Here is a 25,234-nt window from a genome sequence, read left to right on the forward strand (position 1 = left end):
CAGATGGTGGTGCATTAAATGATTTTGCAAATTCTGGGATCGATGTAATTGTAGGAGTCAATAACAACGATTTGCTGGCCATCTCCTCCAGCCAGGACTCAACAAATGCTTTGGGTTAATGAAAATATTATCTGCTATTCCGGCACCAGTATCAAATATATTACTGTGAGCAACGAGGTTTTGCCTAGCACGCAGTACGTATCATATCTTGTTCCTGCCATGAACAACATTCAAACCGTGATCCAAAATGCCAATCTGCAGAACATCAAGGTCTCTTACCCCCATGCCTTCAATGTTATAGGCAAAAGTTACCCGCCTTCACAGGGAGCATTCAGCGACGATGTGAAGGATACCATGAGCTCTATACTAAACTTTCTTTCAGATAACGGGTCTCCGTTCATGGCCAATGTGTATCCATATTTGAGTTACGCTGGCGACAGCAACGAAATTCATCTGCACTACGCTCTCTTTCAGCCCACGGCTATGGCGGTGAGAGACGGAGATCACAGCTACAACAACTTGTTCGATGCCATGGTGGATTATTTTTTCTCCGCAATGGAAGCCTTGGGATATTCCAACATCCCGCTCATTGTTACTGAGAGCGGACGGCCTTCTGCTGGCACGGAAGCGGCCACAACTGAGAATGCTGAGGCTTATAACAACAATCTCTTCCAACATGTTTTATTGAATTCAGGGACACCCAAGAGGCCTGGTACGAACATCGAGTCCTATATCTTCGCTCTTTTCAACGAAGACCAGAAAACTGGGAACGAGATAGAGCGTCACTTCGGGCTCTTCAACCCTGATCAAAGTCCTGCATACTCTGTCAACTTTTCTCCGAATTTGTTGAAAATATAATTTCAACTGCTGCTCAGTCAAACAACGTTTAATCCAGCAAAACCACCGTGAGCTTATCGGACCACTTTTGGTTAGCAAGCAGTTTTCGTACAAACGCGCCTGATGGAATAAGATTTTGCCACGCGTAAAATGTACCTTATCCAAAACAACCATTCCATCAGGACATAATGTTCAGCAGATAAAGGCCTTCCGATATTCACCTCGACCGTTTGATTTTTTGAGGGCAGATCAATGGTTGACGGACATCTCAGACCTGCAGCAAATAAATTTTGACGTGCCGTAAAAATTTTGGTTGACCACCGGTAAAGTAATTTAATGAATTAATTGTGCTCGTAGAAGTATTGGTAAGAGTTTTAATTTTATTGTTTTTTTAGTTGACGAAAGGTATGGGCAAGTCAACGTACTGTTAAGTTTTTTTTTGTTTTTTGGTATATGTAATGTTTTGTATTCATTTTGCAAATGTAATGAAAAGGGAATGAAATGCACAGCTCGTGCGAAGAAAAATTACCAGAGTCTCTTGTTATTGAGATGCACAACAGTGCATAAGAAGAGTGTTGCTCATTGTAATGTAAGGTGTGTTGACCATTCTGAAATGGCGCAGTAGAACGCACAACAGTGCGTGGGCGAAGGCGAAGACGAAGATAGTATGTATTTCTTTTGAGAATATGTAATTTGAAAATACGCAGCAGTGTGATTAATCTTTTTTGGTTGTTGACTTTGTATTTTGAGAGGAGATCCGCACAACTGTGCGAAGATGAAATGAAATAGAACAGAGCATGTAATGGCTTGTGTGCTGGAAGCTTTTTGCAATATGTAAAGTGCATAATGTGATTTTTATTTTTACAGCAGTATATGCAAAAGGTTTTTATAGCAGTAAATGTAAACAAAATTTACACATAGCTGTGTAAATTTGTTTAAAGGAGACAGAATAATTTTGTTAAAATGTTTTGGTGAATCCCTCTCAGTGAAAGAGGATGAATTTTGTATCATAAATTTTATTTTAATGAATACAAAGATTTTGTGGGTGTGTAATACTCTGTTCTTAGAAATCAATTAAAGCTTTCCTATGCTAAGATCCTGTGGCAGAAAAACAGAGCATTGTCTCTGTGTTCAGTTTATTTTGTTTTTGGGATTTTAACAGAAAAATCCCCAACAGTGGTATCAGAGCAGATCCAGGCTCTTTGAAGGTGTCAAAGAAGCTGAAGGGAGTTTTTTGCTGCAACATCTTCTCCAGCAAAGTTAAGTCTCAGGCAAAAGAATCCAGGTATTCCTCAAAGTTTTCTTTGTGTTACTGCTGAAGAAACAATCAGTGTTTTAAATACACAGTCAAGGATTTAGAAGCATGGCTTAGAATGCAAGGAATGGCTAGAACAAGCACTAGTATGGGTATGTTTAACACCCAGCTCCCACAGTTTAATGGGAAAAACTATGACTATTGGGCAATAACCATGAGAACCCTGTTTGCTTCTCAAGATTTATGGGAACTTGTTGAAGATGGATTTGAAGAACCAGCAGATGAAAATGAATTTAATAGATTAACTCAGGCAGAGAAAGACCTGTTGAAGAGCAATAGGAAGAAGGATTCAAAAGCCCTTGTATTTTTGTATCAAGCAGTGGACCATAGTGTGTTTCCAAGGATAGCAGCAGCTAATACATCCAAAGAAGCATGGAAAACTCTCAAGACAGCATATCAAGGCATGGAGAAAGTGAAGACAACAAAACTAGAGTTGCTGAGGAAAGATTTTGAGAATCTGTGCATGAAGGAGTTAGACAATATTGACTCATTCTTCACACATGTAATTGGTTTGGTCACACAAATAAGGACTCATGGAGAAGTTCTTGAAGAAATGAGGATTGTGGAGAAAATATTGAGAGTCCTACCCTCAAGGTTCCATGTGATTGTCACCACCATAGAAGAGACAAAGGATCTCTCAAACTTTTCAATTGATGAACTACATGCATCACTGATAACACATGAGCAGATGTTGAGTAGAAATGAAATCCAATCTCTAGAGCAAGCCTTCAAGACCCAGATGTCCTTTGGAAGAGGAAGAGGTCAAGGCAGAGGAAACAAGAGAGGAAGAGGCAGAAGCCAAAACAGAGGTGGAAGGAACAATCCAGCAAATGCTCAAGGAAGAGGTAGCAATCCAAATCAGAACCAAGGCCAAGGCAGTAGCCAACAAAGAGGAAAATATCATGCTTAAGGACAAATGTATGAAAAATGCAATGTCCAATGTTATTACTGTAAAAAATATGGGCATTATGCCAGTGAATGTAGGAAGAAACAACATGATATGAATAATAGATCTAGTGCAAATATCACTAGAGAAAATATCAGCCAAGATAATGTGTTGTTAGCTTGTAACATGGCTGAAACAAACAGTGAAGACATATGGTTTCTAGATTCCAATTGTAGTAACCATATGACAGGAAACATAGCCATATTTTCTGCTTTAGATCAGAGTGTGAAGTCACAAGTCACACTTGGAACTGATAGCAAAATTTCTGTTATGGGAAAAGGGGAAGTTAAAATATTTACAAAGAAAGGTGAAAAGAAAACCATAGCAGATGTCTACTATGTTCCTGGAATGAGATGTAACCTCTTGAGTATTGGATAGCTTGTTCAAAAGGGGTACAATGTTTTCTTTATGAATGATGTATGCACCATCATGGATAGAGCACCCAACAAACGATGTATTGTTGAAGTAAAGATGACAAGGAACAAGATGTTCCCTCTTAGAATAAGGGAAGATTTGAAAAACAAAGAAGTAATTGCAGCAGTTACCCAAGAGGCTTTCCAAAGCGTACCAAAGGATGAAAATTGGTTGTGGTTCTTGAGATTTGGACATCTCAACTTTGGAGGTCTTAACTTGTTGAGTAGAAAAGGAATGGTAAGAGGATTACCATTGATAGAGAAACCGTACAGCCTTTGTGAAGGTTGCACATTGGGGAAACAACACAGAGAAAGTTTTACATCAGGGAAAAGCATAAGGGCAAAAGCACCCTTAGAAATTGTCCACTCAGATTTATGTGGACCAATGCAAACTCCATCACTAGCAGGCAGCCAATATTTTCTAACATTCATTGATGATTTCACCAGAAAGACTTGGGCTTATTTTCTAAAGAACAAAAGTGAAGTGTTTGAAAAATTTCGGAATTTCAAAGCACTTGTGGAAAACCAAAGCGGGCTGCATATCAAAGTTCTGAGAACTGATAGAGGAGGTGAGTATATCTCCAAGGAATTCCTACGGTTTTGTAGAGAAAACGGAATACACGAGCAACTTACAGCAAGGTACACTCCGCAACAAAATGGAGTTGCTGAAAGGAAGAACAAGACAATCATGGACATAACGAGGAGCATGTTGAAGGCAAAGCATTTGCCAAATGATTATTGGGCTGAAGCTGTACGCAGTTTACATTTTGAATAGGTGTCCTACAAAAGCAGTGATGAACAAAGTGTCGGAAGAAGCATGGAGTGGGAGAAAGCAAGGAGTCACCCACATGAAATTTTTTAGATGTGTGGCCTATGCACACATTCCAGATCAGCTAAGGAAGAAGTTGGACAACAAAGGGGAGAAATGTATTTTCATTGGATACAGTGAGGAATCCAAAGCTTACAGGTTGTATATCCCATCCACCAAGAAGTTTTTTGTGAGCAGAGATGTTCATTTCATTGAAGAGGAAGCTTAGGATGGAAGCATAGAGAAAACAGTGAATGTTAAAAACTGTTTGTCTCATGATGAAGATGATGAGGAGATGGCTGAAATACATCCCCAAACAGCAGTGCCAACACAAGGACAGCAAGGAACACCCTTGAGGATAAATGAAAGTGCTTCTCCAAGCACACCACAAGGAGGAAATTCAAGTGCATCTTCAAGCACTTGCACACCAAATGAACGAGGTAAGAAGTTTAGAAATCTAAGTGACTTTTATGATGAAGGTATGAATTCATTGTTTGCTTTGTATTGTCATGTTGATGATCCTATTCATTTCGAAGATGCAATTAAAGATAAGAAATGGATAGAAGCTATGGATGAGGAGATGAATGCCATAGAAAGAAACAAGACATGGGATTTGGTTGAGCTACCAAAAGGTAAAGAAGTCATTGGAGTCAAATGGGTCTATAAGACCAAATGCAATGCTGAAGGCAAAATTGAAAGACACAAGGCAAGGCTGGTTGTCAAGGGATACAAGTAGTAGTATGGGAGAGACTATGAGGAAACTTTCGCACTGGTTGCAAGAATGGAAACCGTGAGAGCAGTGTTGTCCATAGCAGCTCAAAACAAATGTAAAGTTTACCAAATGGACGTGAAGTCAGCATTCCTAAATGGAGTGTTAATGGAAGAGGTTTACATTGAACAACCTCTAGGCTATGAAAAGAAAGGCCAAGAGCACAAAGTGTGCAGATTGAAGAAAGCTCTTTATGGGCTGAAGCAAGCGCCAAGAGCATGGTACAGTAGGATAGATTCCTATCCACTGGAAAAAGAATTTGAAAAGTGTGAGGGAGAACCCACCCTCTACATCAAAGAAAAGGATGGTAAAATTTTAATTGCTGTGTTATATGTTGATGATGTTATTTTTACAGGTAATGATGACTACCTCATTGAAAATTTCAAATCAGTCATGAAAGAAGAATTTGAGATGACTGACATGGGTTTGCTGAGATACTTCTTAGGAATAGAAGTAGATCGAAATGAAAATGGAATTTTTATTTCGCAAGAAAAATATGTAAATGAAGTGTTGGGCAGATTTAATATGTAAGAGTGCAAGGCAGCAATCACTCCCACAATGATGGGAGTAAAACTCAGCAAAGAGGACGGCAGCAAGGATTTTGATCCTAGCTTGTACAAGAGCATAGTTGGCAGACTTATGTATTTAACTGCAACTAGACCGGATATAATGTTTGCTGTTAGTTTAATTTTCAGATTCATGGAGAGGCCAAGAGAAGCACATTGGCAGGCAGCAAAAAGAATTCTGAGGTATGTTAAAGGTACTAAAATGTTTGGCATTTTATATACTGTCTCAGAATGTTCATATTTAGTTGGATACACTAATAGTGATTGGGTTGGAAGTGTAGATGATCGGAAAAGCACATCCAGTTATGTTTTTCACATGGGCTCAGGAGCCATTTCATGGGCTTCTAAGAAAAAGCCTATTGTGGCGTTGTCTACAGCAGAGGCTGAATATGTGGCAGTTACAACAGCAGCATGTCAAGCAGTTTGGATGAGAAGGATGTTAAGGAGCTTAGGCCAGGAGCAGGCAAAAGCAACGGTGATCTTTTGTGACAATAGATCAGCTATTGCATTATCAAAGAATTCAATGTTTCATAAGAGAACGAAACACATCGACACAAGGTTTCACTACATCAGGGAATTGGTAAGCAATGGAGAAATCACTTTACAACATTGCAGGACTCAGGAACAGGTTGCAGACATTTTGACAAAGCCATTGGATCAGAAAAGCTTTGAATTTTTGAGGAAGTGTTTGGGTATGACTAATAACCCAGCAGTTGAAATTAAAGGGGAGTGTTGAAAATATAATTTCAACTGCCGCTCAGTCAAACAACGTTTAATCTAGCAAAATCGCCGTGAACTTATCGGACCACTTTTGGTTAGCAAGCAATTTTCGTACAAACGCGCCCGATGCAATAAGATTTTGCCGCGCGTAAAATGTACCTTCTCCAAAACAACCATTCCATCGGGACATAACGTTTAGCAGATAAAGGCCTTACCGTTTGATTTTTTGAGGGCAGATCAATGGTTGAGGGACATCTCAGACCTGCAGCAAATAAATTTTGACGTGCCATAAAAATTTTGGTTGATCGCCGGTAAAGTAATTTAATGAATTAATTGTGCTCGTAGAAGTATTGGTAAGAGTTTTAATTTTATTGTTTTTTAACTTACGAAAGGTATGGGCAAGTCAACGTACTGTTAAGTTTTTTTGTTTTTTGGTATATGTAATGTTTTGTATTCATTTTGCAAATGTAATGAAAAGGGAATGAAACGCACAGCTCGTGCGAACAAAAATTACTAGAGTCTCTTGTTATTGAGATGCACAACAGTGCATAAGAAGAGTGTTGCTCATTGTAATGTAAGGTGTGTTGACCATTCTGAAATGATGCAGTAGAACGCACAGCAGTGCGCGGGTGAAGGCGACGACGAAGACAATATGTATTTCTTTTGAGAATATGTAATTTGAAAATATGCAGCAGCGTGATTAATTTTTTTTTTGGTTGTTGACTTTGTATTGTGAGAGGAGATCTGCACAACTGTGCGAAGATGAAATGAAATAGAACAGAGCATGTAATGGCTTGTGTGCTGGAAGCTTTTTGTAATATGCAAAGTGCATAATGTGATTTTTATTTTTACAGCAGTATATGCAAAAGGTTTTTACAGCAGTAAATGTAAACAAAATTTACACACAGCTGTGTAAATTTTTTTAAAGGAGACAAACTAATTTTGTTAAAATGTTTTGGTGAATCCCTCTCAGTGAAAGAGGATGAATTTTGTATCAGAAACTTTATTTTCATGAATACAAGCCTTTTATGGGTGTGTAATGCTCTGTTCTCAGAAATCAATTAAAGCTTTCCTGTGCTAAGATCCTGTGGCAGAAAAACAGAGCATTGTCTCTGTGTTCAGTTTATTTTGTTTTTGGGATTTTAACAGAAAAATCCCCAACAGAATTGACCGCAACTCAATTCTCATTAATTATTTGTATGCAAAATGCAATGATATAAATCTATAGGGAGTGGTCTTTAACGTGACATTTTGGAAGCTTTTCCGGTGGATTTTTTCAGTCTAATTTCTCTAAAATCTGGCAGGATTTCATTGAAATCATAAGATTGATGGGTGAACACGGCACAATAAAAATGACCTAGTGGTTTTTCATGGTGTTGAATCCATATATACAGTTAAAAAACTAGTTTAAATAACACAAATCAAGATTTCACATCAAAATTTTCACCGGATTTCAGCAACGAAATCTCCAAAAAATCGCATTATAGACAACTCCACTCTATAGAAAATGTTACATAAATAAACATCCTCCTTCAACCCTAATCAAAGTGCTGCATACTCTGTCAACTTTTCTCCAAATTGACCGCAACTCAATTCTCCTTAAGTATTTGTATGCAAAATGAAATGATATAAATCTATAGAGGATGTTGCATAAATAAACATCCTCCTTCCTTCTTAAAGTGCCGAAGCCATCACAATGTTACCTATCTTGTTTATTGAAGGACCGCACTTTAGATTTCTAATGAGTATTGAATCTACATATTTATGACAGGTTTTGAAAAAATTTTACGTAGACGCATTAAACACGGCCTCGATTGAGAAATTCTAATCTTTGAAATGAATGGTTAGTCGAATAAGATATGATAGTTTGTGGTTAGGCAAACCACAAAAAAATGAATGCATAATGTCGTGATGATATTTTCTCCTTTAATGATGAGAATCCATTTAAGATATGTGACGAACAATCTCAATAATTATTCTAATAATATAAATATAATTAAAGAATAATTTAATTTATAATAATAAATAATATTATAATTATTATGATTTTATTAGATGATGGGAGTTAATGTTTCTTGCAATAACATTAATTATATAGTTAACATTTTTATAAAATGGTGGGAAAATAGATAATGAATAATTTATAATAAGAATAAAATGGAAAATTGAATGGAAAAATCATAAAAACAAACTAGAAAACTTATGGGATTTTTAAAATTATTATTTTTATGTTAGTAGAGTATTTCAAACTCATTATATAGAGACTAAATTGAAACTATGGCAGAGCACTTCAGGGGTTAACATCAGCTTCTCACTAATATTCTGTAGTTAAACTGTGGACGAAACCCCTCTGTGGTCATCGAACAATGCATGAACAGAAGTACGAGCATTTACTCAACATAGATGGAGATTAGAAACAAGACCGAATTTCCTAGAGTAAATGGTGCAGATCTAGGACTGATTTCCCAAGAGTTCAATCATCTACAAATCACTCGATGTCTTCATGAAGAAGTGCGATTCCGTAGGGGCATACATAAGCTTGGGAATCATCGATTGGCCCTGATCCAGATGGCTTCCAGCTTCGCGAAGCTCAGTTCTGTCTGCCTCTGGGGGGCAAGCTCCTTTCCATATCGTCAGTGAAGCACCAACTCCTGGTCCAAGCCTCACTCGATGAGGCTTTGAAGTTTTCTAAAAGTGCCCTAATATGCTAGTTCAATGATTTTTTGTCGCAGTTAACAACGCTCCACAGTTGGATCTTGGAGGTACGGAAGTCTGTCATTTCTGATGAAATTAATATCTACCCTTGTGCTAGGGTTTTTTTTATAATAGTTTTTGAAAACCTTGAAAACAAACAATGTATTATAAATTCCAGCCCTTGGTTTTGGAAAAACTTAGGCCTATTCATGAAGCCATGGAACCCATCATTCAATGCCTCAACAACAGTCATAACCTCAGCACCAGTTTCGGTGAGATTTCCAAACCTACCCTTGCATCCCTCGAATTTCTCCTCACTAAAAGCCATTGGAAATGAAATTGGGAAATTTTACTACAGGTACCCAGAAACATAGGAATATGCCAGAACCACTTATGCAGGCATCTGTGTAGAAATGGGCTTCAACGCTGGATTCCCAGCTGAAATAAACCTAACAAGTAAAGACTATGTGTGGAACCAGAAATTTGATTATGAAAGTGTCCTCATCAGATGTTGATCCTGCTTTGAGACAGGCCATCTAGCCAAAAATTGCCTAAAAGCCTCTTAGAAAAATTCTGCTAGAAAGAATCACCACAGATCTACATGGTGGGAAGGAGCACAAAAAGAACATTACACTCTCATCAAAGAAGAATACTCTCTAGAAAACTCTGAATCGCAAGAAATCGAGCAAGAAAGAAACAACTCTCAAGTCAAGCAGGGGGAAAGCCCCACCCAACAGCAAAAAAGTGAACTCGACAACCCCTCAAGCATCAACAGTTATGAGGATTCAAATACCTCATAAAATAAATCTTCATTTAACAACAAAGCAGATCTCCCAGACCAAACTTATTCTCCGACTATCTTCAAAAGGGCAAACACAACAGATCGCGAAGGTAAGACACCAATGTCTCAAGAACTAGAAGAGATGAAAGAGATGCAAGATAAAGGAAGATGGAAGACCGTAGAGGAAAAAAAGAAAGCTATGACACCAATCTCGCCAAGAAAGACGAGAAGCCAGACAATTAATAATTAAGAAAATTATAGGTCCAATAGACCAATTTGGTCTCAATGGACGTTAGCCACCACCACCATCATCATCATATAGTATCAAGGTTGGTTTTGTGATTTTTTTTTGTGGGATTTTTAAAATTTTTGTTTTTATGTTTGAAAAGTATTTCAAACTCATTATATAATGTATGAAGGTCGGTTTTGTGATTTTTTTCCTATGTATGCGTCCAGTGTTATAAACTATGCCAACATAATTTATTTTTCTAATTTACCAACACCAATTTATAAAAATTAGTTTTTATTTTTGTAATTTTTTTTATTAATTTAAAAAAAGAAAACATACTTTTAACTTTTTAAAGCAAAATCTAATACTTATTTATACAAATTTTTAATAAAAATAATCAAAATGGATTAATAATATTAAAATGGATTAAAATAATACATTTTATACAAAATATTGTTGGTAGTGTGTGTTTGAAATTGGATTTGCGTAATTTTATTTTATTTATGAAAATAAATTAGAGATGGTGGGGTTATATATATATATATATATATATATAATATATATATTCGTTATGGTATGTATGGACAAAAAATGTATATTAAATTTATAAAGAGTCATGTCTTCGATTTCCCTTTTTGAAAATTTAAATTATAATAGATTCAATTTTTCTCCAATTTTTCACTATTTGGTTCTATTAGAATTAATGGTTATAAGTGTGTTATTGTTTTGTGAATTTCTACGTTAGCAATTCTTAGTTTATCAAGTCCACTTCTATTGGATCTAGTTTGTAATCTACTCCTATATATGTTACCATTGTTAAATCAATACAAATATAGTAAGATTGTGTTTCATGTGTAACTATGCTTGCTCTTTCGTTTTTTAGTTGGTATCAAAATAGGCTTAGCCCTGATTCTCTCAATAGAACTCCTATGATGATGCTAATTCTGCAAGCTTAAATCCTATTACATAGGGTAGAATGCGAGAGTGTTTATTTTATGTATGACTGATTGTTGGAGTATTGAATTTGATAGTTTTGTTGTGTGTGATTGTGAGAAGGATCTGGAGTACAAAATCATCGTCCAAAGTATTGTACATGTGCTGCCAAAAAATTTTGCATAGTCATTGTGAAAGGAATGTTTTCGTCTTATTATTGCAGAATTTCCATAAAATTTGTGGATTTATGAATTCCCATCTTCTGAAATATGAAATACCCCATCGAAATTCTATGTTTTGTATCTATTTCAAATTTGTTAGGGGTATTTGTAGCGAAATTGTGGAAAGGGGTTTCATCAACTCGAGACCTTCAAGATGATCCACATGACGTTTTACTAGGGGATATAGGTGAACTTGTTGTTCAATGACTAGAAGAGTCAATCATGACTTGGTTAATTGCTTACCCTTGTTGGTGTAATTACTTTTTTCTTTTTTTGTATTTCATTATTATATTGTGAATCTCCAATCTTGTTTCAAGGTGGTTTTGAGTGGTAAAATTTCCTTTAGCCTCATGGTTCCTATGACTGGAAGAAACCCTAGAGACTTGAATTTATGGTCATTGAATGAACCATATTTTTTGGCTAAATGAAGGGCTAGGATATTTTCTCATCTTGGGAGCGTTGTCTTTCTTCTTTAAAAGCCGTGGGGAAGTAAAAGAATAAAAAACCGAAAGTCCACGTGCGTGCTCGTAGCTTCGCGATCATTGTATATTGTTGATTGCTTTGGAAGCTTTCAATTGAAAATAATTATGGGGTGTGGGTTTGAAATTTATTTAGTGGTGGGCAAAGTTCACTCTTGTATATTTATTTGTAATGAATTACGAAGAGCCAAAATTATAGAGCATAGTAACATAATTCAAATTTGTGCGTTTTGCTGCATATGGTGATGCAAGAACATCATTGATTTGAATATGTTTATGCTATGTTATACATGGGTGCCATCATCTGGAGCAAGAAACATCAGTTTACAAGTTATTCCGTGCATGCGTTTCAGAGGCCATATTGTACAATTTACTTTTGAATACATTTAATATCTAGACGATCTTCCTAAATAACTAGTGAATACGTTGAAAGACCATGTATTCAACAAACAGATGCATGTCCATAGATTGATTGAGTTACTTGAATATTTTTCTTGCAGAAACCCCAACGAGTCGAGTGTGTCAATATTGTTAATTTTATAAGTATGACAATGATGGTCAAAAGCGGTTTTATCTTAAATGGGTCAAGTGTTAAGCTCGACGTTGTGGTGGAGAAAGAGCGTAGTGTGTGAGATGCCAAAGTGGGTGAAAGTGCTATGATGACTAGATTAGATAAACATCAATGTTTAATTTCAGTATTGTAATTTGTGATTTTTGATATTCGTAATGTAAGAATTAAGGGAGAGACTTAGACTTAATGCTTATAGGTGTGGTACAAGGTGTTAATTGTTGTGAGTTTCACTAGTTATTTTTAGTTAATGAGATCCACCTACACCATATCCAGTTGGTGATATATTTCCATATATGTAACCATTGTCAAATCAATAAAAATATATAATGATATTTGTGTTTGGTGTGTCACTATGTTTGTTATTTCATTTTTTAAGTGGCTATTCTTGAACTTAGCCATTTTAACCTCTTCCCTTTTAGCTAAGATGCATCCAAATCCAAATCTTAACATTAGTTGAACCCTCACATCGTCTCTGCTCAAGGAAGGCACATTCTCATTGATTGTCAACCTAGAAGGATCAATGGATCTTACACATTTTACGAACAAGTAAAAAATGTTCCGACGATGCCCCAGTGAGTGATTATGATGTGGGTGTACAAAAATTTGTATGTCAATCCAAAAGTGGACTAAGTGATCAGACAATTATTTGAGCTTGTTCTAACCTTCTTTGAGCTTTGCAGGAAATGGGTGTCAAAGCGTGTTTTGAGGAACGCGAGAGGTTGTGGCATCGAAGTAAACAAAGATTTTCGTTAATTTGATAATGGACAAAGTATTTGATTGGTTCATTTAGTGTGTTTTTCCCTTCCTCAAGACATGCAAGAGATGGGTATTAGAATAGTGTAACACTTTTCCCTTTCCTTTTAGCCCAGGCGATTATAGTCAATCATTGAATTGGAGATCAAAGAGACGAGAACCCTAGAGGACTACCTAAGTCATAGCTAGCTTCAATGCGGGGTTAGTGGTTTCCTCGGCTTATAATCCCATGGATGTTATCGATGCGCGTATTCTCTCAAGTCTAGCATTAAATTGTTGCATTTGATTTTGATCGTTTAATTGTCCCTTTTACATTTTCCATTTCAACTCATTTTCATTTGTGTAGATGGTTCCAATGCCGTGCTTTTGCATTTTCTTGTGTTATACTATTTTAACTTCCCTCCCTATCAAAGTTTCCCACTTTTTGATGCCTTTCTTAAAATTCATCCAGACCTTTTTGGTTCTCAACTCCTGCATTAAAAATATTGTGTTTACACTACTGCATCAAGTTTTCCCCCTTATAGTTTTGATGTGGCTATGTTATGTAGACTGTTTGGCAGACCTGATAGTACTAAGTTCTCCCCAGAGTGGTTGTCGTTAATAGAGGCAGTCGTTAACGCAACTATAATGAATTGGGCCTAAATCTTGTCATTCAATTTAGCAAAAGCAATTATCGAGTATAGAAGGAGAAGAAGTATTACTTCGAGGGTTTACCCTCCATTTTTTATGAGTGCCTATGTTATGGATGTTATTTGTTTTAGTTCAAATCTCCCCATTATGGGATGGAAAAGGACTGTTCGAAATCCACTTCCCATTCATGTGTACCACAAGGTCATGAGGGAATCCAATTTTCAACCACGTCTTTTCAATATTTGCCATGGAGTCATGCTCCCTATTCACAAGCAGCTTTATAATTGAGACGCCCCCAGGTTTTTCGAAGAAGTTGAAATTGGCATCCTCCTAGTGGAAAAATGGTTAGGGGAGGAATCATTTACATATATCAGAGTTTTTGGCAGCCTCACTTCCCCCCCCACATCCTCCCATACTATGTTCCAGATAGATTGATGGCTAGGGAGATAGCATACAAGACAGCTAGTGAGGGAGGAATGAGCCATACACTGAAAGAATCAAAGAAGGCCATTTGACTTTCATTCCATGTACAGTGCGGATCACTTGCACTACACGACTTGGGACACACATTCAAAGAAGAAGAGAACATGCTATCTCTGCAATTACCCAAATTCCCTAGACGACAGTATGACTCATTTGGCATTGTCAAGAATTTCACTGCTTTGGTGAAAATAAAAGTATTCAGTAATGAGGAGGATGTTTTTGATGATACCTTTTTGCGGAAAAGCACCTTTGTAGAGGTGAAGCATATGGCACAACTACTTTTTGACCAAGAAGATCTGGAAAATTTTTATAGTTACGGAGAAAGAAGGCTGGCAATGGTCCCATTCGACCAATTATTAACTGAACCAATAAGGGAGCCAACTCCCGGTGTGACTATAGCAGGTGACTCCAAAGAATATTACAAATCTAATTATGAGGCAGAGTCTCAAGAAAAATCTATCGGGGAATCGCGATAGTCATCACAAAATGGAAAAAGTAGAAGCATCAAGGATACAGCCCAATCTACACAAAATATAGCTAAAGAAGCTTCAGCTAGAAAGAAGGTTGAAATGCCTACTACCTCTGCACAACCAATAAAACCCACACTAATTTACTTAGAGGCAAAGTGGGATAATTTCAATAAAAGTCTCAATATAGAGGAACAGGTGCCAAAGTTTCAAACTTCACAACAGAAAACAACGTTAATTTTTTGCACTTGCTGTATATTTGATTTTTAGCAGGCACTGTATATTTGATTTAGTTTTCATTGGGCGATTTATTTTGTGTTCTAGAATAAATTTGTAAGTTTTCAAATAAGTGGAAGTATGACGCTTACAAATTTGATTAGAATTTCAAATGAAAGGTATGAAAAATTCAAAAATATCATCAATTTGACAAGTTGTGAGGATTTGAAAATCCACCCGACGTTTACTGGATCCTGAAATGCGTGCATGTTTTGATCATTAATATTTTCGACAGAAGTTACTGTGAGTTTTTTTTAAATGAGTTTTTTTTTTTTTTCAAATTAATCTTTTATTTCTGACGAATAAATTTAAAAAATCTATAAAATAACCTATCAAAAATTTTAAGAAATGATAAAATTACAATATATTTTTCATAAAAATTAAAACTTATTTTTATAATTAACAAATATTATGAGAAAAAAAAATTATTAATAGCAACTAAATTAAACTCAAAAATTAGTTGGATAAACGGATTACAATATACTAGGCCTTGGCTAAAACACTTGAACAAAACCTTTAGAATATTTTAAGCCCATTATAATTGCGAGGCATGAATATAAAAATCTTTAATCTCTCTTTTAAAAAAAAACTCTTCTATCGTGTAACTCTTAAAAATATGCCCATGCTCATTAAACCATTGACTTTCCTCGAATCGATTGACGCGCATATAAATATTAACTATGATCGTGCTGCATGCCAATAACAACTCTTACGAATAAACTATGCGATTCTTGCAGACTAAGCTGGTTCTTTCTAAACCTTGAAAGTTGTAGATTGGAATTCTTTGCACTGGCGAAGACTAAGGGTGCCGACGGCTCTCGTTCTTTCACATATTTAGTGAAAAATTCAATGGTGGTAGGCTGCAACCCTACCACCTAGGAGACTACCACGATGAAACAGTCAATGGTCGTGTTGGAACTACTACACACCTACATGCAGACGCTTAGTTAGAGCATGTGACTGCATGCAAGATTCCTTTTTCATGTTGGAACTACTACACACCCACATGCGGACTTTTAGTTAGAGATTGGGATTGCATGCAAAATTCCTTTTGCATGATTTACTCCTTGATTTGCTCCTTCTTTAACTTCGCAAATGACTAGTTATCTCCGGAACTTGTTGTAGGTGTTGAGTCTTCTCATTGATCACCACTATAGTGCATTACCTTTGGATTTTCACCCAGTGATGCTATATCATGAGCATTGTAACATATTTTCGAATGAATCATTCTTCTCTTCTTTCGATTTTCTTTTAGTGTTTTTGCTTTGCAAAGCTGTGTGTTCAACCTTTACTAGCTAGATTCATCTGTGCAGGTTTTCTAACACATTTACATGGTATCAGAGCCCACAGGTTGCTAGATAAAATGCGCATCAGTACTTTATTTTGCAAGAATTATAGCTTGGAGATCGAAGATTGACAGAATGGAGTTTCACAAAGCATCGATCCTAACACCGTACAACTATCATGAATGGAAGGACCAAATGGCTCAATACCTTCATCATAAAGGGTTGTACAGGATTACCATGGCTACAAAAGTGGAACCACTTCAGCCATATAGAAATCCAAGTACCTCAACCGTATGGATGAGGCCCACGGATCCATATGCATGTGCATCTCTCCAGAGTTGCAGTTTCATCTATCTGCCTGTAATACTCCCAATGAGATTTGGAAAAAGGTTGAAGAGCTCTACGGGAAGCAGGATGAGATGAAAGGACATCTGCTCGAAGTGGATCTGCTATCATTGGATCCACGGAACTATGACAGAATTCAAGACTTATTCACCAAATATAATGATCTATTGCTGCAACTCAAGGGTTGTGGAATTGACAAATCCAAGGAAGAGAGTCGCCAAGTTCTCTCTATTATGTCAAAGCTCGGACCGAAATACTCCATCTTTGTGTCTACATTTCATTCAGTAAGGCTCGCAACAGGTAAATCCTACACTATGCCTTCTCTCAAAGAATTTATGGAGTCCCTTATTTTTGAGCATGATAAACTCATTGGCATGGGGAAAATCAAACCTCCAAAAGCACATGCACTTGCTATGCATGATGGCAGCCACAATAAAAATCACAGATCTGATTAAAATCAGAAAAATCAACAGCAAAAAGACAAAGGAAAAGCACATTCCCATCCAAATAAGGAAGGGTACACCAAGCCCTTCAATGACTCCTTTGGCTCGAGAAATGAGAAAGGGAAGAAAGGAAACAAATGCACCTACTGTCAAAGAGGATTCCATCCAGAATCCTCTTGCATGAAGAAACAAATTGACCAAATGGCAGAAATCCTTCAGAAGCACAACCTTGGGGACCACATCCCTCAGGGCGCCAAGAAGAAAACTGAGGATCCGCCACACAGGAAAGGTAACAATTTTCATGCTTTAGTTGCAATTAATTCTTCTCCTGATGCATGGATTATAGATTCTGGTGCATCACATCATATGGCTGCTGCAAAGGAAGTCTATTCCTCTTTGGATGCATGCAAAGGACCTCCCATCCTCATGGGAGATGACTCACCTATTGAGGTCACCGGAAAAGGTAGAGTGGAACTTTTACACGGAAGCTTTGAAGATGTGCTTCATGTTCCAAAAATTTCGGTAAACCTACTTTCAGTTTATCAGATCACTCATTTCGGCACCGGAAAGAGAGTGGAATTCACTCTAGATGCATTGAACATATATGATCTACATAGCAATGCCAAAATTGCAACTGGTGAGGTAAACAATGGAGCCAAACTGTATACATTTTCTAAATTTATTGAATCTGAATCCTCCTTATTGCTTACACATGCTGATGATAGTAGTAGGCTTTGGCACGAGAGGTTTGGTCACTTAAATTATAGGTATATGCAGCAGCTAAGAAAGAATGAGATGGTGGAAGGCTTGCCAAATATTAGTTTCTCCAAAGGAGTTTTTGAAGGGTGTGTTCTTGGCAAACATCCCAGAGAAAAGTTTGACACCGTCAAGACTCACAGAGCATCCTCTCCTCTAGATCTGATCCATAGTGATCTCATGGGCCTTTTCCTCATCCTTCCATCAACAAAGCAAGGTATGTTCTTACATTTATTGATGATTTCTCACGGTATACTTGGGTGTATCTTCTCAGGAACAAATCTGAAGTTTTTGAGCAGTTTGAAGATTTCAAAGCACTAGTTGAGACACTGTCAGAGAGAAAGATCAAAGCCCTCCGTACAGACAATGGGGGGGAATATGTTAACACAGCACTTCGGAACCTTTGCCTTCAGTCCGGCATACAGTTGCAGTACACAGTTCCATACACTCCGCAGCAGAACAGAGTTGCTGAGAGAAAGAATCGATCTCTCAAAGAGATGGCTTCCTGCATGTTGCATGCCAATTCACTGCCTCATAAGCTCTGGGCCGAAGCACTTAATTGTGCTAACTACATCCAGCACAGATCTCCTCATAGGTCTGTCAAGGATCATACCCCCTTTGAGGCTTGGAGCGGCACTAAACCAGAGGTCACTCACCTCCATGTTTTCAGCTCTCGATCATGGGCCCGAATCACCTCTGAAAAGAGGAAAGATCTTGATCCACAGAGCATTAAGTGCATATTTGTTGGATACCCTAATGGTGTGAAGGGATATCGACTCCCGATTCCCTCTACAGAAAAGCTCATCATTGAGCGAACTGTCAAAGTTGAGGAAAGTCTCTCGCATGCACCTCAAGCACCGCATGCAGACACTTTTTATCTACCTCATGTCCGAGATAATGACTCAGTGCATTCAGATGCAGATACAGATCATGCAGATGCTGAGGAAGAGCATGCAGATGCAAAGATAGAGTCTTCAGATAAAAATCTAGTGCATGCAAATGATGATCCACATCCAAACCCAGATCGGGCTTCCAGTATTGAATCATATTCCCCTATCATAAATCAGAGAACAAGGAGCTTACGTGAGATATATGCACAAGACCAACCAGCTGCTAGAAATGGTCTTGTGGGGGATAATTCTGATCTGCAGAGGACTAGCTCAGAATTTATTGAGCCTCCTCTTGTCCTCACTGCCACTGAACCATCGCCCTCCTGGCATTGTCATTTGGTTCAGTCTTCTGATCCACAGTCTTATGCTGAGGCTGTTGGGCATCCATCTTGGGAGTCCACCATGGAGGAGGAGTATAATTCCCTCCTCAAGAACCAGACTTGGGATCTGGTCCCCCTTCCTTCAGGAAGGAAACTTGTCCGATGCAAATGGGTCTACAGGACCAAGAGTGCTGCAGATGGGCAAATCACCAGACGGAAAGCAAGGCTAGTAGCCAAAGGCTTCCAACAAGTGCATGGCATTGATTATGACGAGACCTTTGCTCCAGTAGCAAAGATGGATTCCATACACCTTACACTTGCCATTGCGGCTGCCCAACGGTGGGAAGTACATCAGATGGATGTGAAGAATGCCTTTCTTCACGGAGACCTATCTGAGGAGATCTACATGTAGCAGCCACATGGTTTCATTCAGGATTCATCTTTGGTCTGCAGACTAAAGAAATCTCTCTACGGACTTAAGCAGGCCCCGAGAGCTTGGTACGCGAAGATGGATTCTTTTCTCTTATCACAAAACTTTGAAAGATGTAAGTCTGATCCGAATGTTTACATGCTTAGGACACATGATTCTCTTCTTATCTTAGTTTTGTATGTAGATGATCTCCTAATCACTGGCAGCTCGACTTCAGCCATTGCTACAGTCAAGAGGGCCTTGAATGATAGGTTCTTGATGACGGACATGGGTCCATTACACTTCTTTCTTGGTCTTGAGATCAGCCAGAATGCCACAGGCATCAAACTCTCTCAGGCTAAGTATGCACGGGATCTCCTCAAGAGATTTCGCATGACTGACTGCAAGCCAGCACCGACTCCTTTTCTGTTTGGGGTCCGCCTTGAGGATGGAGGTGACACTCCATTAGTTGACAGCACTCTCTACCGACAGCTAGTGGGGAGCTTATTGTACCTCACCCACTCCAGACCAGAGATCTACCATCACCTTCACCTTCACCTTCGGGATTCACTATGCAGCAGGCACTGCATTGAATCTCCTTGGCTTCACAGATTCTGATTGGGCGGGAGACAACATTGATCGCAAGTCCACCTCCGGATATTCACTCAGTCTAGGATCTGGCCCTATCTGCTGGTCGAGCAAGAAGCAGGCTGCTATTGCTCTCTCTTCAGCTAAGGCTGAGTACCGAGGAGTAGTCAACATCACCATTCAGGCTCTGTGGCTACAACACTTCCTCACTGAGTTGGGCGTCCAGTTCCACCAGCCCATTGTCATCTGGTGTGACAACTAGAGCACTCTCAAATTTTGCAGGGATCCAGTACAGTGGCAGTGGACGAAGCACATAGAGATCCATATGCACTACATCAGAGACTTAGTACATGATCAGGTCATTTATTTGCAGTTCTGTCCTTCAGCAGAACAGACTGCAGACATCTTCACCAAGACATTCACTGAGCAGAAGTTTCGCTCTTTGCGCGATCGTCTTGGAGTGAAGGACGCGATTGCTTAGCAACTATATTTTTCTTCCTCTTTTCTTTTGATTACATTGTATTTTGAGTGGGGGTTTTTCCCACGAGGTTTTCCCTCTTTCCTCAATTTTAGTACAAGTTGCACTGTATTTTGGGTGACCTTTGGCCTTAGTTGCTAGGGCCCATTTTCTATTTTTCCCCATAGTGGTGTTCAGGGGGGGTGTTGGAACTACTGCACACCTACATGTAGACTTTTAGTTAGAGCATGTGACTGCATGCAAGATTCCTTTTGCATGTTGGAACTACTACACAACCACATGCGGACTCTTAGTTAGAGATTAGGATTGCATGCAAAATTCCTTTTGCATGATTTACTCCTTGATTTGCTCCTTCTTTAACTCCGAACTGACTAGTTATCTCTGGAACTTGTTGTAGGTGTTGAGTCTTCTCATTGATCACCACTATAGTGCATTACCTTGGGATTTTCACCCAATGATGCTATATCATGAGCATTGTAACATATTTTCGAATGAATCATTCTTCTCTTCTTTCGATTTTCTTTTAGTGTTTTTGCTTTGCAAAGCTGTGCGTTCAACCTTTACTAGCTAGATTCATCTGTGCAGGTTTTCTAACACATTTACAGGTTGTAGGCTGCAACCCATCCCACACGGTACGGTATCCAACTTTGTCTACAATGGTTGTGGAGAGAAGTCGAGCTTCCTATAAATGGACTTCCTCATGGGAGAGTTTCTCAAGTCTCTCATTTCCTCTGAGAAATATGACAGCGTCTAATGAATAGGTGAAGAGAATCTTGGTTGGGTTGATTGCCGTCTTCTGTTGTGCAATCGTCACTGGTAAATTAGCATTACCCAACTATTCTTTAATTTTTGAAATGAAATTGTTATTCAAGACTTAACATCGATTGAGTTGTATTAAACTGATTATCTTTCTTCAATTGGTTGTGCAGATGGTGATAAAATAGGAGTGAACTAGGGAATGCTCGAAGACAATCTGCCATCTGCAGACCAGGTGGTAACATTGCTGAATGGCCACAACATCGGGAAAATGAAGATTTTCGGTCCAGAGAGTGGTGCATTGAATGCTTTTGCAAATTCTGGGATCGATGTAATTGTAGCAGTCAGTAACAACGATTTGCAGGCCATCTCCTCCAGCCAGGACTCAGAAAATGCTTGGGTTAATGAAAATATTGTCCCCTATTCCTGCACCAGTATCAAATATATTGCGGTGGGAAACGAGGTTTTGCCTAGCTCGCAATACGTATCGTATCTAGTTCCTGCCATGAAAAACATTCAAACCGCGATCCAGAACGCCAATCTGCAGAACATCAAGGTCTCTACCCCCCATGCGTTCAATGTTATAGGCAACAGTTACCCGCCTTCACAGCGAGCATTCAGTGACGATGTGAAAGATACCATGAGTTCTATACTCAAATTTCTGTCAGATAATGGGGCTCCATTCATGGCCAATGTCTATCCATATTTCAGCTACGTTGGCGACAACAACAACATTCATCTGGACTACACTCTCTTTCAGCCCACGGCTACGGTGGTGCCAGACGGAGATCATAGCTACAACAATTTGTTCGATGCGATGGTGGATTCTATTTTATTCGTAATGGAAGCCTTGGGATATTCCAACATCCCGCTCATTGTTACTGAAAGCGGATGACCTTCTGCTGGCACGGATGCGGCCACAACTGAGAATGTTGAGGCTTATAATAACAATCTCATCCAACATGTTTTATCGAATTCAGGGACACCCAAGAGGCCGGGTACGAACATCGAGACGTATATCTTCGCTCTTTTCAATGAAGACCAGAAAACAGGGGACGAGATAGAGCGTCACTTTGGGCTCTTCAACCCTGATCAAAGTCCTGCATAATCTGTCAACTTTTCTCCAAATTGACCGCAACTCAATTCTCCTTAATTATTTGTATGCAAAATGCAATGATATAAATCTATAGAGGATGTTGCATTAATAAACATCCTCCTTCCTTCTTAAAGTGCCGTTACAGTATACCTATAATTGTTTATTGAAGGATCACACTTTGGATTGATCCTCTACAATGACCTCACTACTTCTTACTTCAATTTTGAGCATACCTCTAACTTCACAAATTTCTTGAAATCTCTGAATTTTTCCTGCTTGTTTAGCTACTTGGAATATTTCTTCTTCCAATAACTTCATTTTTGAACTCTTAAGGATTATGGCATTATATTTGTCTACTCCTGAAATGTCATCTTCATCCTCTTCTTCATCAATAAACCCTTGTAGTATAATAGTAATCTTGTTACTATCAACTCTTGAACTCATTTCTAATTCAACACTCCCATACGGTAGATTCCACACCATTTCTTATTTCTGAGACATTCTAATCTCACCCTTCATTAATTCGATCTGTTCTTCAGAATTAACTTCTTGGTTCAGATTGACTTCACATTGCGTTGTTCCTGCATATGAATCTTCATCAAAATTAATCAAGTCAATAACCACAAATGCCTTACGTTGCTTCCTCATTATGCCAACATTTATGCAACTTTTTTTCCATATTTGACATTCACGACAACTTCTTCATCCTTATTCAGTTCTCGTTGTACAATTTGATCACTTATTCCTTGGTTTCCTTGCCTCTTTTTCAAAAGACTTGAATTTTACCACAAATCTGCCATCTCGATTGGAATTTCTTTGAAATGTTCTGCACAATATTCATTGTCTACATCATCTATCTTTAGTCGTTGTTTACTCTGGCTTCCTTCAAGGTCAATGATCTTCAATCATTGTTTAATATCTACATAATTTACTACAACTATGTTTAACAAATTCTCTTCTCTTTGCATCACATGATTATGTGAGTTTCCTTCCTTTAACTTTTGAAAAATCATATCTACGTTGTTCCCTTCACTTATGATAACACTAAACTGTCACCTTACTTCAGTGTATCCTTTGATCTCAATAATTTTCTTGTCATCCTCCTTTTGACTTATCCTTTGGATATCACCTGACTGGACATCTTCTTTCACTTGGTTGTAACTTTCCACCTTATTCTGCATATGACTATGAGTAGTCATCTCTCCACCCGTTAATATAACAGTTTACAATAACTGCTTGTCTTTCCTCAAGTCTATATGACTTGCAAAGACACAACAACCTTCAATTTTCAAAGTAAAATACCTTCCATTTTCTTTTGATGCTTCAAGCACCAATCCTCCATCATAGATCTTTTGGATTTCAGCAAATCCTTCTTGTTGTGACTCCATTTCTCTGAGTCTTTCCTTCTTTAACAAATCAATACAAATTTATTCAAGTTCCCTGAACTCGTTCATCAGCTTGCCATTCCACCTCTGTTGCAATAGCTTCCACTTGACTCTTTTCTTCATTCTCCATCTGTATCTTCGATCTTCGTTTGTCTTTCTTTATACTGCCAGGCTAATCTCTTGTTCTTCATTCTCCTTCCAGTTGTTATACTTGTGCAATCTAATGCCTTCCTCAAATTCCTTCTCATATAGCTGATCATCCCTTTAAAATTATTGGTTCCTTCCATCTTCATCTTGTTGGATTAATACTTCTGTCTCCTTCATGTCTCTGAGGACATAACTTCCCTATTGCTCCTGATCTTTCATCTCACCTTCAAATAATCTCTGCTCAATTTCTCTGATTTCAGCATCATATTTATTAATGTTGTCTTCCACACCATGCATAGTAATCATATCCTTTTCTCTATCATGTTATAAGAGCTTCATTTCTCCTTCAGGTTCCTTGAGCAGTCTTTCCAAGAGTTCTATTTCCTTAGGAAATCTCTCGAGTAGTTCTTCACAACTTCCATTCTTAGATTCATTCTTTTCCTGGCAATCCTCCAGAGTTATCATGTCTTCTGCACTATCATATTGCAAACTTCTTTCATCAATTTTATTAAAAAAATTCATTTGTTTACCTTCTTGGAATACCACTATGGCATTGTCATTAGACTTCTATTCCATATCAACTTCATTTTGATTGTTTCACAACAAACATAATTTCATCTATGAACTCCTTCTGCTGCAATAGATCAACACCTTCTTCCTCTAAAAGGGATTCTCCATCATACTTCACCTCAAGAGCTTCATTCCTATTTGTGACAGTTTCACCAGACTGTCCATCATCCTCTGTATATCCTACAAACATACACAAACTATGAGAATTAAAATCACAAGGCTTCATTGCCTCATCTGCTTCCCTTGTCAACATATCTTCGAATTGTTCTGAACTATGCCAATAATCCATGAGATCTTCAGCTGATCTCTCATTATCCTCTTCACCCAACATTTCACCTTGTTCTGGTCTGCAAATGGAAACTTCTATTCCTGCTTCTGCTTCTCTGAGTTCCTCTAGTTCCTCTTGAGAACTCAATATTTACTTAATCTTTCTCAATTCTTCTGTTATCTCTAACTTCACTTGCTGATTTCTCTTTTCTCGTAGCCTCTGCCACTTTACTCTCTTCCTCATGGTCCAACCATGCTTTTGGTCTTCATCACTTCTTTGCAGCATCTCCATAAATATTCCAATCTGGAAATCTATCTCAGCTCTCTCTCTGTCAAACTCTCCTTGATTCATCTTCATGCCATTTACTTTGGCATCTTTCCTTCTATTGTGGATTCTTTCTGAACCTCTGCACTCACTATCTGTAGTCATCTTCTTATCCTCTCTTTCCATGAGCTCCTCACTCCTCTGCAACAAGCCTTTGCAGCAGCAAGTCCTCCTTATTGCGATCTTACCTCACTAAGCTCTCCTCACTTAGTCTTTTGGTAAGCACGGTCCTCTATCTGGAACCCCCTCCTGAGCAACACCTTTGCTCCTTCTAGGTTTCTG

General features: G+C 38.2%; 2 pseudogenes; both read left to right on the top strand.

The window, feature by feature from the left end:
* Positions 1-219: 219 nt before the first annotated feature.
* Positions 220-858, top strand: LOC149184318 (glucan endo-1,3-beta-glucosidase pseudogene; annotated as a pseudogene).
* Positions 859-21,364: 20,506 nt separating this feature from the next.
* On the top strand, positions 21,365-22,057 carry LOC149184319 (glucan endo-1,3-beta-glucosidase pseudogene; annotated as a pseudogene).
* The last annotated feature ends 3,177 nt before the right edge of the window (positions 22,058-25,234 follow it).

The sequence above is a fragment of the Pinus tabuliformis genome, chromosome 3_2 (assembly GCF_031772625.1).
Source record: "Pinus tabuliformis cultivar Carrire ecotype Pingquan chromosome 3_2, CPIR1, whole genome shotgun sequence".
Taxonomy (NCBI): domain Eukaryota; kingdom Viridiplantae; phylum Streptophyta; class Pinopsida; order Pinales; family Pinaceae; genus Pinus; species Pinus tabuliformis.